This window comes from Anolis carolinensis, chromosome 5, assembly GCF_035594765.1.
Source record: "Anolis carolinensis isolate JA03-04 chromosome 5, rAnoCar3.1.pri, whole genome shotgun sequence".
Taxonomy (NCBI): domain Eukaryota; kingdom Metazoa; phylum Chordata; class Lepidosauria; order Squamata; family Dactyloidae; genus Anolis; species Anolis carolinensis.
Genome location: NC_085845.1, coordinates 167,008,820 through 167,027,366, shown reverse-complemented (window position 1 = coordinate 167,027,366; position 18,547 = coordinate 167,008,820). Strand labels below are relative to the sequence as shown.

At 40.5% G+C, this 18,547-nt stretch overlaps 1 protein-coding gene across 1 annotated transcript in view; it reads right to left on the bottom strand.

Moving 5' to 3' along the window:
- The window catches only part of LOC100563862 (solute carrier family 23 member 2), a 37,770-nt gene extending 35,504 nt beyond the window's left edge, over window positions 1-2,266 (bottom strand). The window contains exon 1 of the mRNA XM_016993731.2: window positions 1,989-2,266. The gene's annotated coding sequence lies outside the window, so the exon portion shown is untranslated. The remainder of the gene's footprint in view (window positions 1-1,988) is intronic.
- Between the last annotated feature and the right edge of the window lie 16,281 nt (window positions 2,267-18,547).

The following is an 18,547-nucleotide window of genomic DNA, read 5'->3' as shown; positions in this document are numbered from 1 at the left end:
AGCTAAAATACCAGAAAATTTGACAAAACCAGCAACTATTTAAAAAACCAGCAGCAACGAAAACGATAATTCACGCTTGTAGTGCATTCAGATGAAAGTACATGATACAAAGTATCATTGTAACTGGGTGATAATGACACCTCTGATTGAAATGCATGCACATTAGAAGATTCAAAAAGCAAATTAGCTCTGTAGGTATATTGATTTTGTACATGCAACCTTAGCTCATAGGTAAAAAAAGCAACTATATCTAACTACCGTGTTTCGCCGAAAATATGACAGTGTCTTATATTAATTTTTGCTCCCAAAGATGTGCTAGGTCTTATTTTCAGGGGATGTCTTATTTTTCAATGAAGAAGAATTCACATTTATTATTGAACAAAAAAATGAACATTTATTATATACTATATAGCAGTTGTCATCACAAACCAATATAACCAGGCAAACTGTGAATCCTATCAAGAATTTCTTGTTACTACCATTATTTCCATGTACAACTGGTATGTACATTTACCAATCCTGCATGCTCTGGTGTTCTGTTTGGCAGGCGCCGGGCATGCTTCCAAACAAAAACTATGCTAGGTCTTACTTTTGGGGGAGGCCTTATATTTAGTAAGTTGGCAAAATCTCTACTAGGTCTTATTTTCCGGGGATGTCTTATTTTTGGGGAAACGGTACAATAATATTTTTATTTAAAAAATTAATAAGTGTCTGCTGGAGCACTGCACAACATAGGCACCCGGTGCAATTTTCATTCCTTGCACCCTTTAGTGCAGTGGTTCTCAACCTTCCTAATGCCGTGACCCCTTAATACAGTTCCTCATGCTGTGGTGACCCCCAACACTTAAATTATTTTCGTTGCTACTTCATAACTGTCATTTTGCTACTGTTACGAATTGTATTTTAAATATCTAATATGCAGGATGTATTTTCATTCACTGGAACAAATTTGGCACAAATACCTAATACGCCCAAACTTGGCACACAGAACTCCCATGACCAACAGGAAATACTGGAAGGGTTTGGTGGGCACTGACTTTGAGTTTTTGGAGTTGTAGTTCACCTACATCCAGAGAGCACTGTGGAGTCAAACAATGATGGATTTGGACCAAACTTGGCACAAATACTCAATATGCCCAAATGTGAACACTGGTGGAATTTGGGGAAAATAGACCTTGACATTTGGGAGTTGTAGTTCCTGGAATGTATAGTTCACCTACAACCAAAGAGCCCCTTGAACCCCACCAATGACATAATTGGGTCAAACTTCCCACACAGAACCTCCATGACCAACAGAAAATAGTATCTTTGATGACCTCCCCAGGGGTCCCAACCCCAGGTTGGGAAACACTGCTTTAGTGAAGCTGTTGTATTGGATTGCAACTTCCATCATCCTTTGTCATACAGGGTGATGACCGTAGGAGTTTTAGTCCTACACATTTGGGGAATGCAGTTTAGGAAAAGCTAATTCTGGAAGTTCCTGGAAAACAATATTATTATTATTGCATTAAATCCAGTAGTCCCAGTTCGAGAAGGAATAAATGGAAATCAGTAGTTCTGCACTTATGTAAGTTCTAATGATTCCACAGGGCTACTCCAGTTGTGCACTCATGACATTTTACCCTTATTTTACAAGTAACCTAACAGACTTGCTGCCTCCTTTCCTAGAAAGGAAATTGTTTTGCAAATCCTTAGGCTGAAGCAGTTGACTTCGTATTCTCCAAACTCTAAGGACTGCCTAAAAGATATATTATCATGGGCAAAAATCTTATAGATCTTTAGGCACTAAACAAAGTAAAAATCCACAATGAAGCAATCATATTATTGAATACATATAGATTTATATTAAGGGGGAAGGACTAAAACCCAGTATATCTGCTTATGAAAATCTTAGTCACCTCTATCTTTTGAATCAGCATGATTAAGCCAATAAGGAGCATGCAAACTCTCCAAAATATCGATCTGCAGTTAAAGGACTGAAAACTTACCCTTCAGCAAAATTAAAGATGCTCTGAGAAGCGCAGGATCCTGATCTCAGGAAACCACTTGCTTTGCTTTTTCTGTGTTCTTACACTACTCCTCAAGCATTACTGTCAAAGTTTTATGCCTGCACAAATAAAGTTTAATATGTAATTAAGGGCCCAGTCATCAAAGGTTGCTAAATAAGATTATGCATCTGTGGCATACCTGGCTAGCAGCGCTAACACCAGTTATGAATACTTCTTCCTCCTTGTGATATAATTCCCTCAGGCATGGCACGTGGTTTCTGTTTTTCCAAGTATTCCTTGGCATATACACACTATGTTCATACCAGAAGTTAGGAAAGTTAGATTGCAACTCCCAGCATCCCCCAGCCAACAGAGCTAGTTCTGCTTCAGACACCATGATGCAACATGTTTGAGAATGTGCCCAGTTTCTCTTGCCTCCCTTCATCATAGTTACAAGAAAGAATTTGTTTTACTTTTGTTTTCATGGAGCTTAAAATGGTGATGATTTCAAAACCTGCCAGACTTATGATTAAGCTTAACTTTGGCTTGTCTGATGCAAACCGAATGTAGTTCATGTAGCGCACTTGTTTTGAACCAATCATAGATAAGACGAAACCAAGTCGAGAGTTTAAATAAACTGTGAGTAATTTAAATCGAAATACAAAGCATAACAGAAAGAGAGTACTGCCAGATGGAGACAAAGGGAGATAAACCCTTGGGATGAAGCAAAACCCGTTCTTGTTTAGTATGACAGGAGAATATAGCATGACATATAGAGATGAGAACTGAATGAAGCAATGAGGACTGCCTGCAGCAGAAACTCAACAAGAAATGGATTGACCTTGAAAGCAGTCCTTTAGACCAATCAATCAATTGTGGAACAAGCCAGGCAGGTTTGCAAATCCCGGATTTTGTCATTGGTTTCTGATCATTATTTTCCTTGCTTCCAGGACCAGGAGAAGAGGCAGAAACAAGCTAGTGAATGGCAGAAGAGAATCAAAGGGACAGATTGATTACATGGGGGAAGGGATTTAAGCAAAAGTGAGAGTGCATCTGAACTTCAGCTGTGCCTAGTACCAAAAAGACATGCAAACCCTGAAGGTTTCCTCATGGTTTACCAGCATTTCTCAACCTGGGGGTTGGGAACCCTGAGAGGGGTCTTGAGGTGGTGTCAAAGGGGTCACCAGAGACCATCGGAAAATACATACAGTAGAGTCTCACTTATCCAAGCTAAACGGGCCAGCAGAAGCTTGGATAAGCGAATATGTTGGATAATAAGGAGAGATTAAGAAAAAGCCTATTAAACATCAAAATAGGTTATGATTTTACAAATTAAGCACCAAAACATCATGTTGTACAACAAATTTGACAGAAAAAGTAGTTCATTACACATTAACGCTATGTAGTAATTACTGTATTTAGGAATTTAGCACCAAAATATCACAAAGCATTAAAAGCATTGACTACAAAAATGCGTTGGATGATCCAGAATGTTGGATGAGACTCTACTGTATTTCTGATGGTCTTAGGAACCCGTTTGGCAGGGAACGCTGGAGATCTCTCCATCTGTTTGGCCCAATTATATCATTGTGGGGTTCAAGGGGCTTTTTGATTGTAGGTGAACTATAAATCCCAGCAACTACAATTCCCAAATGTCAAGGTCTATTTTCCCAAAATTCCACCACTGTTCACACTTGGGCATATTGAGTATTCATATCAAGTTTGGACCAGATATATCATTGTTTGAGTCCACAGTGCTCTCTGGATGCAGGTGAACTACAACTCCAAAAACTCAAAATCAATGCCCACCAAAACCTTCCAGTAGTTTTTGTTGGTCATGAGAGCTCTGTGTGCCAAGTTTGGTTCAATTCCATCGTTGGTGGAGTTCAGAGTGCTCTTTGATTGTAGGTGAACTATAAATCCTAGCAACTAAAACTCCCAATGACAAAATCAATCCCCTCCGACCCCACCAGTATTCAAATTTGGACATATCTGAGCCAAATTTGGTCCAGTGAATGAAAATACATCCTGCATATCAGATATTTGCATTACGATTCATAACAGTGGCAAAATGATAGTTATGAAGTAGCAATGAAAATAATGTAATGGTTGGGGGCCACCACAGCATGAGGAACTGTATTAAGGGGTCACGGCATTAGGGAGGTTGAGAACCACTGCACTAAAGGGTGCAAGGACTGAGAATTGCACAGGATTCCTATATTATGCAGTGCTCCAGCAGACACTTATTAATTTTTAAAATAAAAATATTATTGTAGTTAGATAGAGTTGCTTTTTTCATCCATGAGCTCAGATTGCATGTACTAAACTGGTTTACACTGTTTCCTCATTGTTTATATATGGTTCCTGAAACAGATTTGAGACAATGATGATGATTATAGAACAGGTGAGAACTGCTGGACAGCCATTGTCCGATGGATTTCAATCAGCATGGCAGCTACAGGAAGCCAAAAATTCATCATTACTCACTCTGGATAGCCATTGATATGACTGTATATACATTATACATTCCCCAATCATAGACCAGGAGCAACAGGAACATCCTTGGGAGAGTAATGGGCTCTCGGATGTATCTCAATGGATTGTCATTGATGAATGCACTGGGGATGTTGAGGAGGAGGACAACACTTTACACCTACATGATTCACTTCAACAGGAACACTCTTCAGGGGACATACACACTGTCTTGCACAAAAGGGACCCTGTCAATCCTCAAAGGAAACAGGTCTTGGTAGTAGGTGACTCCCTCCTTAGAGGAACGGAAGCCATCATTTCCAGACCGGATGGGATGGCTCGAGAAACATGCTGCCTCCCGGGGGCAAAAATACACCATATCACTCAGAGGCTCAGCAGGCTCCTAAAGCCCCATCACCCTCCCCACCTTATGTTGATTCATGTAGGTACCAATGACACCGCTAGGCATACTTTTCAAAAGATCACAAATGATTTTCGAGCTCTGGGAACAAAGCTAAAACTGTATAATGTACATGTGATCTTTTCATCCCTCCTCCCCGTTGTAGGACATGGCTCTACAAGGGCCGGAAAAATAGTACAGGTCAATAACTGGCTCAGAAAATGGTGTCAAGAGGAGCATTTTGGCTTCCTTGACCATGGTCTACTCTTCCAAGAGGATGGACTACTGGCAAGCGATGGGGTGCATCTCACACAAGTAGGAAAACATCTTTTTGCACACAGACTCACAAACCTCATCAGGCGCACTTTAAACTAAATCCACTGGGGGAGGGGAACAACAGCCTGGCGAACACTATATTACCCACGACCACAGGGAACCGCCGTAAGGCTAAACGGAGGGCTGCACAAACACAGCAAGGACCAAGTACAGAGAGCACAATAATCCCAAATAAACAGTTCGAGGGGAGGTCACAGGGGCTTACATGTCTTTACACTAATGCTCAGAGCATGGGAAATAAGCAAGACGAACTCCAACTCCTAGCACAGCACCACACATACGATGTCATAGGCATCACTGAAACCTGGTGGGATGACTCCCATCACTGGAATTTAACCATTGAGGGCTATAACCTCTTTCACAGAAATAGAACAAAGGGGAGAGGAGGGGGAGTAGCTTTATATGTCAAAAACAGTTACGTTGCAGAAGAAATGCAAGACTGTAATCCGGGAAACCAGCTTGAAAGCATCTGGATAAGAATCAAGGGAACCGGGACTCAAAAAGATCTTGTCGTGGGTGTCTACTACAGACCTCCGAGTCAGGATGAAGGACTTGATGAAGCCTTCTGTCAACAGCTGACCAAACAGGCACAAAGAAGAGATATAGTAGTCATGGGCGATTTCAATTATCCCGATATCTGCTGGAAAACAAACTCAGCCAAGAGTACAAAGTCCAACAAATTCCTCACTTGCCTTGCAGATAATTTTATGGTCCAGAAGGTAGAAGAGGCAACAAGGGGATCAGCAACTCTTGATCTAATCTTAACAAATGTGGAAGACCTGATCAATACAGTTGAAGTGGTTGGATCCTTAGGGGCAAGTGACCATGTGCTCCTGCAGTTTGCAATACAAAGGAATGCTGAAACTAAGACAAGTCAAACACGCATTCTGGACTTTAAGAGAGCTGACTTCCAAAAAATGAAGGAATTACTGAGCGGCATTCCATGGACGCCGATATTAAAAAACAAGGGAGTTAAGGATGGATGGGAGTTTTTCAAAAGTGAAATACTCAAGGCGCAAATGCAAACAGTGCCAACAAAGAAGAAAAATAAGACAAGTGCAAAGAAGCCAGAATGGATGTCCAAAGAACTTCTAACTGAGCTAAAGCTCAAAAGTGACATGCACAAGAAGTGGAAAAGGGGAGAAATCACCAAAGAAGAATTCAAACGTATAGCCAACTCCTGTAGGGAAAAGGTTCGCAAGGCTAAAGCGCAAAATGAGCTCAGGCTTGCCAGGGACATAAAAAACAACAAAAAAGGTTTTTTTGCTTATGTTGGTAGAAAAAGGAAGAAAAAGGAGGCGATAGGGCCACTGCAAGGAGTAGATGGGGTGATGGTGACAGGGGATAGGGAAAAGGCAGAACTGCTTAATGCCTTCTTTGCCTCGGTCTTCTCACAAAAAGAAAGCCATCTTCAACCTCAGCAACATGGAATGGACGAAGGATTGGGGGAAATCCAACCCCAAATAGGGAAACAAGTTGTCCAGGAACACCTGGCCACTCTAAACGAATTCAAGTCCCCAGGGCCAGATCAGCTACATCCAAGAGTATTGAAGGAACTAGCGGAAGTTATTTCAGAACCACTGGCAATCATCTTCGAGAGTTCTTGGAGAACAGGAGAAGTCCCAGCAGATTGGAGGAGGGCGAATGTGGTCCCTATCTTCAAGAAGGGAAAAAAGAACGACCCAAACAATTACCGTCCGGTCAGCCTCACATCAATACCAGGCAAGATTCTGGAAAAGATCATTAAGGAAGTGGTCTGCAAACACTTAGAAACAAATGCGGTCATTGCTAATAGTCAACACGGATTTACCAAAAACAAGTCATGCCAGACTAATCTGATCTCTTTTTTCGATAGAGTTACGAGTTGGGTCGATACAGGGAATGCCGTGGATGTAGCATATCTAGATTTCAGTAAGGCCTTCGACAAAGTCCCCCACGACCTTCTGGCAAACAAACTAGTAAAATGTGGGCTAGACAAAACTACGGTTAGGTGGATCTGTAATTGGCTAAGCGAACGAACCCAAAGGGTGCTCACCAATGCGTCGTCTTCATCATGGAAAGAAGTGACAAGTGGAGTGCCGCAGGGCTCCGTCCTGGGCCCGGTTCTGTTCAACATCTTTATTAACGACTTAGACGAAGGGTTAGAAGGCACGATCATCAAGTTTGCAGACGACACCAAACTGGGAGGGATAGCTAACACTCCAGAAGACAGGAGCAGAATTCAAAACGATCTTGACAGACTAGAGAGATGGGCCGAAACTAACAAAATGAAGTTCAACAGGGACAAATGCAAGATACTTCACTTCGGCAGAAAAAATGGAAATCAAAGATACAGAATGGGGGACGCCTGGCTTGACAGCAGTGTGTGCGAAAAAGATCTTGGAGTCCTCGTGGACAACAAGTTAAACATGAGCCTACAATGTGATGCGGCAGCTAAAAAAGCCAATGGGATTTTGGCCTGCATCAATAGGGGAATAACGTCTAGATCCAGGGAAGTCATGCTCCCCCTCTATTCTGCCTTGGTCAGACCACACCTGGAATACTGTGTCCAGTTTTGGGCACCGCAGATGAAGGGAGATGCTGACAAGCTGGAAAGCGTCCAGAGGAGGGCAACTAAAATGATTAAGGGTCTGGAGAACAAGCCCTATGAGGAGAGGCTTAAAGAGCTGGGCATGTTTAGCCTGCAGAAGAGAAGGCTGAGAGGAGACATGATAGCCATGTACAAATATGTGAGGGGAAGTCATAGGGAGGAGGGAGCAAGCTTGTTTTCTGCTGCCCTGCAGACTAGGACACGGAACAATGGCTTCAAACTACAGGAAAGGAGATTCCACCTGAACATCAGGAAGAACTTCCTCACTGTGAGGGCTGTTCGGCAGTGGAACTCTCTCCCCCGGGCCGTGGTGGAGGCTCCTTCTTTGGAGGCTTTTAAGCAGAGGCTGGATGGCCATCTGTCGGGGGTGCTTTGAATGCGATTTCCTGCTTCTTAGCGGGGGGTTGGACTAGATGGCCTTTGAGGTCTCTTCCAACTCTACTATTCTATGATTCTATGATTCTATGATTACAAATTGGTTGTAGTCTTTTCATAATTATAATCTTTTACAACCCCTGTGCTATCGTTGGAGGAACAAAAGCCTGTTTTTGACAGATGCCTCTAGGCTACATATGATAAACTCAAGGCCCATGGACCAAATGCAGTCATCCATGTAATTGCATGTGGCTCTCCAGACACTGGACTACAACTCCTGCATTAGACATCATGACCGGAGCTGAAGGGAGTTGTGATACAGTCACATCAAGAAGGCTGAAGTTTATTCTGTTTAATCAGGATAGTGGAGTTTGAGTTTAGATACACATTTAGATAAAAGGCATTTACAAGCTAAGTGACCATGAGAAGTGCACATAAGGAACACTATATCATATAATGCCTCATCACTATCAGATAATGCCATGGCTACACTGCAATACTGATATCTCCACACACCCACCCTATGCTCCCATTCTCATTGCAGGAATGAATAGATTTAAAATTGAGAGTGTATGAAAGGGCTGAAAACAGATTGTGCCCTCTATCTAGTACATCCTATTCCTGGGTATAACTCAGTATTACATGTTGGTGTGATTATGTGCCATTCATAGTAAACAGTGTGTGTGTGTATGTGTGCTTATCAACTTGTGTAACTCTATAACATTCATAGAGTTTTCTTGCTTGTCCAGTTTTGATGGATTCTTTTGAATTTGTTCAGCTTGAGGATGTGGACAAGTTGCTTGGAAAAACGAGAGCTACCACATGCATCCTAGACCCTTGCCCATCCTGGCTGGTAAAGGAAATCAGAGAGGGTTTGGCAGAGTGGGTGAAGGTGGTGGTTAATGCCTCCTCTCGGGAAGGTAACATACAACCCCCCTGTTGAGCCAGCTCCACTGGCTGCCAATCTGATACTGAGCACAATTCAAAGTGCTGGCTTTAGCCTATAAAGCCCTAAACGGTTCTGGCCCAGCTTACTTGTCAGAACATATCTCACTCTATGAACCATCTCGGAGTTTAAGATCATCTGGAGAGGTCCTGCTCTCGGCTCCGCCTTCTTCTCAGGCGTAATTGGTGGAGACGAGAGACAGAGCCTTCTCGGTGGTGGCCCCTCAACTATGGAATTCCCCCCTCAGAGAGATTAGATCAGCTCCCTCCTTCCTGACCTTCTGCAAAAAAGTGAAAACATGGCTCTTTGACCAAGCCTTTGAAAATCTAGTGCAATAATTAGATATGAAAGATATATAATTGACTTATGGGATGGCCCCGGACTTCACCTATGAATCACGTGATTTAACTTGTTGTATGGATTCAAATGCTCTAATTGTTTTAATGGTACGGTTATTTTTATTGTACTATGTTTTTAAAGGCATTGCCTATGTTGTGAAGCCGCCTTGAGTCCCCTCCCGGGTTGAGAAAGGTGGGATAAAAGAAGTGTAAATAAATATATAAATAAATTTTCTAGATACGTTATTCTCATAGGTGATATTGTCAGCTCCTTCCTCTGAAATATAACCTACAGTATCCGGGATTCAGTGGGATCTTCCCATCCACTTATGAACCAGAGCTGACCCTCCTTAGCTTCCGATATCAGTTGGAATCTGGTACCTTCCAAAACGTACTGAACACTCAATTCTTGTTGGAAGAAATTCAAATCTGACTAATAATAATAATAATAACTTTATTATTAATAATAATAAGCCATAGGGATGCAGCTGACAGAAAATATGGTGATGGAGTGCATTTTCTGACACTGCCCTGAAAGAAATATTTGTAAGCATGGGGTCATTACTTAAGGTGCCCAGTTCTACTAGGCCTGACGGTGGGCTGATTCAACAACAGAACATAATTATGACTTTAAGTTTTGCCAAGTACATGATCACTACAGATACGAAAGACAATAGCATTCAATGGGTAGAGAAGGATGGGAGGCTGGTGAGCGAGTTCTTACAGTTTCAGTGGCAGCCCTGTAAGTTAGATAGCCTGAGATGAAGAGATGAGGAAGAAGAGGTACATAATATATAGTAGTTCTACAAGAATAGTGAACATTAGTGCTGTTTTTCATGGCACATCTTGCTGCCCACTCTTGGGAGCAAAAAAGCACACGCCCTTCGCTTTGGTTCATCAAGTGACTAGAATCCAGGACCAGATTCACACCGGCTGACTCAATGTTGTGAATTAATGTGTCCACATTCTTTCCTCAAGTTTCCTGGGTGCCTCTATTCTAAAATTCTACTCGGCAACATATAGGCAATGTGACTTCATAGAAAAGACCGTGAGAAGACACCTGTCTGTATCAAACCCTATCATTGCAGCCAAGACCTCAGGCAGAGAAGTAGTAAAACTATTTGATGGGGATGGGCGGGATTACCCCAGAAAATACTGGCAAGATTTCAAAGACTTTCTTTCATATTTTGGAATCCCGTCTTTAAGAATCTCTCTATATATCTCTCAGACATATGAAATAGCTGTATAGAAATTTAAAGGGATGCTCAAAGTCCACCAATTAATTAGAGAGAATTCCAAATATGAGGGCAAGTTATTACAGTCCCTCCCAATTCCCTCTGCAATTAGGGAAATCATACAAGTATTGCTTGTTTTGGATGCTATTTGGATGAGGACAAAAGAGTCCTTCACATATAATACTAAACTGTAATTTCACATTACATCTGAATGTGAGTTGGGAGACTTGGAAGAACGTTGTGAATGTTATTGCCAGGATGCTGAGCCTTAGAACCTGAACCTGTAAAGTTATTTTGTGTTGCCTCAAGATGGTTCTGTTTTCTCCTTGCAGAGATACTAAGATGGAAGACGGGCAGAGCTAGCTGAAGCATGCCACAAAACTTATTAGATAGTAACAGTAGACACCTTGGTGTCTTCGTTTTTAGGCCTGTTCCTGGGGTTATGTGGGGTGCTGATTCAGAAAATTGCATTGGATAGACCACATCAGCTCTAGATTACTAAATATGGTTTTCTGTGGGCGAGCAGATGGCGACTATTGGATGGCATATGTTCTGTATCAGAAACTAGAGCTGATGTGGTCTATCCAATGCAATTTCCTGAATCAGCACCCCAAATAACCAAACAGTCAAGCAGATATCTGGACTTAGATGTGACAACAGAAAGGGTAAAGAGTTTGATGTGAAGGGCATAGGAACAGAGCTTTATAGGCAGATTGTGTTTGAATAGTCATAGAAATGCAAAGCTTAAGGTTATAGTAATGAGGTGATGAGTTCAGTTTTAACTATAGTCATTAGCTTAACCAAAGTTTTGTCAGATTCCCTGGACAACAGAATCACAGGAAATACTTTAAACACTTCTGCAGCCTGTTTCACATCATGCAAGTACCTTTTCTGCTTCTCTGATGCACTTCAAATAAATGAAAACCCTGACACAAAATTATCAATATTATGGGAAACAAGTAAAGTAGTGATGAGAGGGAATTTCATACAACAAAAGGCAATACAAAAAGAATAAAAGACCAAAAAATGAGAGAGATATTGGAAGAAATTGGAATATAGGTAAAGTTAAAGGTTTCCCCTGACGTTAAGTCTAGTCGTGTCCGACTCTGGGGGTTGGTGCTCATCTCCATTTCTAAGCCAAAGAGCCGGCGTTGACCATAGACACCTCCAAGGTCATGTGGCCGGCATGACTGCCTGGAACGTTGTTACCTTCCCACTGGAGCAGTTCCTATTGATCCTTATTGAGCCTTCAGGTCAGCAACCCAACCTTCAAGTCACAAGGCTTTAATCCACTACTTCACCCGGGGATGGGGTAACAAAACATTACACCTCCAAGTGATGTGTGTGATGGCTTGTACACAGTACTTTATAGATCTCACAACAACATACCCAGCAATGAATGAAGAACACAAAGATGAAGTAGGCAATCATTGTGTTAAAATATCAAGTGCAAACAATACTAAAATCTAAGATACAATTGCAGCTAAAAACCCAAGAACAATCCAAAGTCATATAAAACACTGAAAATATATAACCTCAATTACAATGTAATCGTCTAAAAATACATGAAAAAGCAGTGTAACACTCAATTAAATTTTGAAGCAGCGCATATAAAACCTATAAAAACAGCCATTAGAATCTCACCTTAGAATAGGAGTGCCTTTGCGTGTACTGTCCTCCTAAAATCGGATTTTGAACTCATCTCTTGGCAAATGGGATATTTAAGTATGCACAAGTGCCCTCCACTGTGCCAATGTACTTAAACTGTAATCCATCTAGCTATTATTCTTGTGAGTATTCTTTTTTTTTACATACATACTTTCACTTTTATTGTATAAGGTATATTGATAATGGTATCATCTAATAATATCGAGTACATTCAGTTTTGCTTTCCAAAAAGGACCAACCTCAAAATACACTATATTATAGGAGGGCAAATACAATCTGGTAACAGGTATGGCCATGTAATTTTTGTGTGTATTCAAGATCTGTAGAAACCTTCAGGTAGATTTATCATGACGTTTTCTTGGAAAGATTTTTTCAGAGGGCTAGAGAGTGCCTCTGATGCAGGTATGGGCAAACTTTGACCCTCCAGGTGTTTTGGACTTCAACTCCCACAATTCCTAACAGCCTACCAGCTGTTAGGAATTGTGGGAGTTGAAGTCCAAAACACCTGGAGGGCTGAAGTTTTCTTCTTCAGCCTCTAAGTCCGCAAACGGAAATTAGATGGATTAATCACAACACGACATCATATACCAAGAATTAAGAAGAATATAGATAGTTTAGAAAATAGCCTAAACGGTAAACATGATGATAGGATTACTTACTCGTAATAGGACCCCCAACCTCTGGCAGCCTCCCTGCTTTCTGGGTTCAACTGTGAGTCAACCCAGTTTGCCAAAATGATATGAGCAAGTCAGGATGCAAACCTGCAAATCACCAGAAACCAGTTAAAGTTTAACAACATTTATTGACTGCTTTGTAACACAGTGATCAACTATTATGATGAAAGGCAGGTTATTTCTTATAATAAAGTTATTACATAAGTAGTTAACAATCAGTATGGCAGATTATTACGAACCACATAGGTCAATAAATGTATAATAATGGCAAAATGAATAACAATTAGATAAGAGTGTAAAGGTTGCATCTAAAGTACCAGAGGTACATTTCCAGATCTAATACGATAAGATCTTGTCACTAGCTTGCTAGAAGGATTACAAATATTCTTTGTTATAGTCATGTCATCTAGCAGGGTTTCTGGAGCCCCCGATGGTGCAGTGGATTAAACCCTTGTGTCGGCAGGATTGCTGACTTGAAGGTTGGGTTGCTGACCTGAAGGTTGCCAGTTCGAATCCAACCCAGGGAGGGTACGGATGAGCTCCCTCTATCACTACAGTGCCGCATCTGAACCACAATACACAGTATACAAATACACAAATATAAAATATATAACATAGGTGTAAAACAGCAATGTACATAAAGTCCCATTAAAATATAAGAATTATAAAATTTCTAAAATGCAATAAAACCTGTGAATAAGTTTATCAGAAATAAAATGGGGAGTGGTACAATGCATTAGGTTTACTTTGAAACACTGTTGGAAGATAACATGTAAATTAATAATAGGACAAAAATGTAACAATTTGGGCGAGTATTCTGTACCATATTTTCTTACTATAGGCCACAAAAGGAGGTGACAGTGAAAAACGAGACAACAAGCAAGACGCTATTAAATCTCATAAATGCAAAGCACTTGAAATTAAATAATATTGTTACAAAATAATTAGATAAAAATGCATGCCAAATGAGAACTCTAAATGAGAACTCTAAGTACCACATCAAACTATAAATCCCAAGATTATGTAAGATCGAGCCATGGCAGTAGAATTATTTCAGAGTAATGTAACTATGCTGTGCAGATACATTTGTTAACCTTCTTCCTGGCAGCTGTAGAAAGAGAACAAAATAACTGAAATGCAAAACAAAACCAAAGCCACAACAACACTAAATTTTGTATGTAGCCTAACTAAACAAAATTACACACACAAGTATGAAAAAGAGAAATATACGAACAATTCCAAAATATGTTCAAAGTGTGTGATATAATATGTTGCAATGCTAAGCTAACAAAAACAGCAGGACTGTACTCAAAGATGACTCAACCAGATGTTGGTGATGTAGGGATATTATCTGGCTGTGTCAACTTTAGAGCCAGTACAACTGTTTTTATTTATTTACCATTGCAGCATGTTGAACATTTTGTTATGTTTGTATTTCTTTTCTTCATACTTGTGAAAGTTATTTTGTGTTCTAGCAATATTTTGTGGTTGGCATTTTACGTATCATCATTTTGTAACTATAACCTTTAATTTCACATTTTTGCAGTTATGAACTTTATAGCCTTTTGGTGTTGCTTGATTTTTGACTGCTGCCTCCTGTTGTGAGCTATAAAAAGAAAACATGATTTAAGAACCAAAAGAAATATACAGAATACTGTCCCAAAATTGTTACCCTTTAATCTCACTGTTCATTTCGACATTATTCTCCAATAGTCTTTCAAGATAAGGTTATTTAGAATATGCAGTTAACACACGGGAATAAAATAATTGCATGAATTCATAATGTTCTCATAACTTATACTCAAAATTGTTGTTTTCCTATCTTAATAAGATGTCGTAGGATAATGTTCAGTCAGTATTTTCATCCGTTGTCTTCTCTAATCTTTTCAGATAATTATCTGGGAACATTTTCCTGTCCTGTGTCCCAAACTAGACCCATCCTTGCAACATCCATTGGGATGGTTCATCATCCAAAAGCACCTAAAGTTTACCTGGACTGACACCACTGTATTCTCTGGAGCCAGAACATTAAGCCCATTATCGATTGCCACGTCATATTCCTTTTCAATCGCGTCCCTCTCAGGGGTTTATCAATAAATGGACAGACTCTTCAAATAATCCAATGACAGTTTTATTACAGTTTCCCATCACAGCAAAGACCAACCAACAAATACGTTGGACAGACTCTGGGAACAGATCCTAGCTGGACAGTTTCTGAGCCAGTCGGGAGCCAGTGCAATAGACTTGAATAGCTGTCAAAATACAATAAATATGCTATGTATTTACAATTGTGATATGTCAGTACTTTGGAGTGCCTTCTCTGCTGACATCCTCTTTGGCCATTGAGTTTTGATTTTGCCTTCAATCCATCTGTGTCTCATTCAACCTTTTAGGAAGCTGGATGCACCAAGCTCCCAACCCGTGGTTCTTAGCGACTTAGACGAAGGGTTAGAAGGCACGATCATCAAGTTTGCAGATGACACCAAACTGGGAGGGATAGCTAACACTCCAGAAGAAAGGAGCAGAATTCAAAACGATCTTGACAGACTAGAGAGATGGGCCGAAACTAACAAAATGAAGTTCAACAGGGACAAATGCAAGATACTTCATTTCGGCAGAAAAAATGGAAATCAAAGATACAGAATGGGGGACGCCTGGCTTGACAGCAGTGTGTGCGAAAAAAACTTTGGAGTCCTCGTGGACAACAAGTTAAACATATGCCAGCAGTGTGATGCGGCTGCTAAGAAAGCCAACGGGATCCTGGCCTGCATAAATAGAGGTATAGCATCTAGATCCAGGGAAGTCATGCTCCCCCTCTATTCTGCCTTGGTCAGACCACACCTGGAATACTGCGTCCAATTCTGGGCACCGCAGTTGAAGGGAGATGTTGACAAGCTGGAAAGCGTCCAGAGGAGGGCGACTAAAATGATTAAGGGTCTGGAGAACAAGCCCTATGAGGAGCGGCTTAAAGAGCTGGGCATGTTTAGCCTGCAGAAAAGAAGGCTGAGAGGAGACATGATAGCCATGTACAAATACGTGAAGGGAAGTCATAGGGAGGAGGGAGCAAGCTTGTTTTCTGCTGCCCTGCAGACTAGGACACGGAACAATGGCTTCAAACTACAGGAAAGGAGATTTCACCTGAACATCAGGAAGAACTTCCTCACTGTGAGGGCTGTTCGGCAGTAGAACTCTCTCCCCCAGACTGTGGTGGAGGCTCCTTCTTTGGAGGCTTTTAAACAGAGGGTGGATGGCCATCTGTCGGGGGTGCTATGAATGTGATTTCCTGCTTCTTGGCAGGGGGTTGGACTGGATGGCCCATGAGGTCTCTTCCAACTCTACTATTCTATGATTCTATTCTATGATTCTCGCAGAAGCTGAAATTGCACAACATAGGTGTGCATATAAAAAGAAAGGTAGAAGCAGCTTCATTCATTTAAGGACGACACCTCCTAAAATCACCAACCAAGAAGGGCACTGGCTATAGGTGTTTCTGGGAGGTATATAAGCCAAAAAGTAACTTTCCAGAGTTTTCTCAAAAAGAAGAAAGGTGGGAGGACCCAAACTGGGAAATTATTGGACACAACAGCAATGAATTGGCTGCCAGCACTTTAGGAAGCTGCTTAGTTCCAATAAACGCTGCTTATATATTTGTGCATGGACAAATCCTTTTTCCATTGCCATAGTTCCCCAGTTCATTCTTCCAACTCTCCCCGAAAGGTAAATCCTTATAGTGATGTCTCTACTTTTCATGATGTTCTTGGAAGCACTTAAGATTTCAATGCATTTTTACCTTTAAAATTTGAACGAGAATGTACACATTTCAAAATGATTATTCGGGTCTCCAGAATACTGTAACAGCACTTTGAAATGAATGGATTTATTTCAACTAACATGATGTCTCTTCCCACCCTGCTTTCCATTTTCCTATAACTGACTAACATGACTCTTTGAAAAGAGCACAACTTATCACAGTTTTTAGTTTTGCTCTGTGACTGAGCCATTAGACACGATCCAGTCAGCATGTGTATGTCAAGTGAGTTTAATTAGCTGGAGTTCCTTTTTGCTTTGGTAGTATATTTGATCACATCAGATATAATGCATGATATTTGGGTAGAACATCAGCAGATCATCTCATGTGGTTACAACATGTAATTCACTATTATTTTTAAAGATAAAGTGTTTTTAAAAATCTCAGTATTTGTAATCCATTTATCCATCTTTCATCCATCATTGGGTGATTTTGTTCCAGTAAAACAAAAATGCAGATTCTTATGTAATGCTGTATGCTGAATATGGGCAAATTTTCTTATGCTGATACAGTTTGGTTCTTTAAGATACCATCTTATTACAGTAGAGTCTCGCTTATCCAATGTAAATGGGCCGGCAGAACGTTGGATAAGCGAATATGTTGGATAATAAGGAGAGATTAAGGAAAAGCCTATTAAACATTAAATTAGGTTATGATTTTACAAATTAAGCACCAAAACATCATGTTATACAACCAATTTGACAGAAAAAGTAGTTCAATACACAATAATGCTATGTAGTAATTACTGTATTTATGAATTTAGCACCAAAATATCATGATGTATTGAAAACATTGACTACAAAAATGCATTGGATAATCCAGAACGTTGGATAAGCGAGATAGAAAGTTAGAAAAAGTACATGCTCAAATATGTACAACTTTCTGTGAACAGAAAATACAACATCCCACAAACTAAATGAGGACATTTTATCTCTCTAACAGCTATAAATTGTCAGAGGCTGTCTAGCATTTCTCAGTAAAACTCAGGATAATCTTCTCAAATTTACTATTTAGCAGTACGGTCCTTTAATTTCTGTAGTGGGTTTTTCTGCTAACTTCTCTACTGCTTCCTAGGCTGACCCCATGCCCTATGCTTTTGTCCCCATATTTGATCCTCTTGATCTGCTTCTCTCTGACAATAGGAGGCTGTTTTCTCAAAAGCCTCTTTCCTCCTACCTTGAGCTACCTCTTCTCATTACCTGCCCATTCACACTGATCTAGCAGTCATAATTACAGAGTCTGGGGCAGGGAAGGAAGCTTGTATTTGCTATACTTTTCAGTAGGATCTTTAAAAATGAAAACAAAGTTACGGATGGGATACCTGAGCTCTTCAATTAGTTCTTTCTCCAGTTGTGTTTTTGATCCTTTAAGATGCAAGTTTCTGCCTTCCTTCACAGCTTAGGCTTTGACATCACTGAAACTGTTCTGGGCTGGAGCACAAGAATAAACTGAAGAGCTGTCACAAGGGCTAAAACCAAGGACTTTGTATGTGGGTGTAGGTGGCACTGGAATAACAGAGGATTAAACAAAAACAAAAGGTGATGGAGATTCTTCCTTGTTTACATCTGGGATGTACAGATATAGATATTTCTGTTCTACTCACCTCAACGTAAAGGTAAAGGTATTCTCCTGATATTAAGTCTAGTCATGTCTGACTCTGGGATTTGGTGCTCATCTCCATTTCTAAGCTAAAGAGCCACTGTTGTCCATAGACATC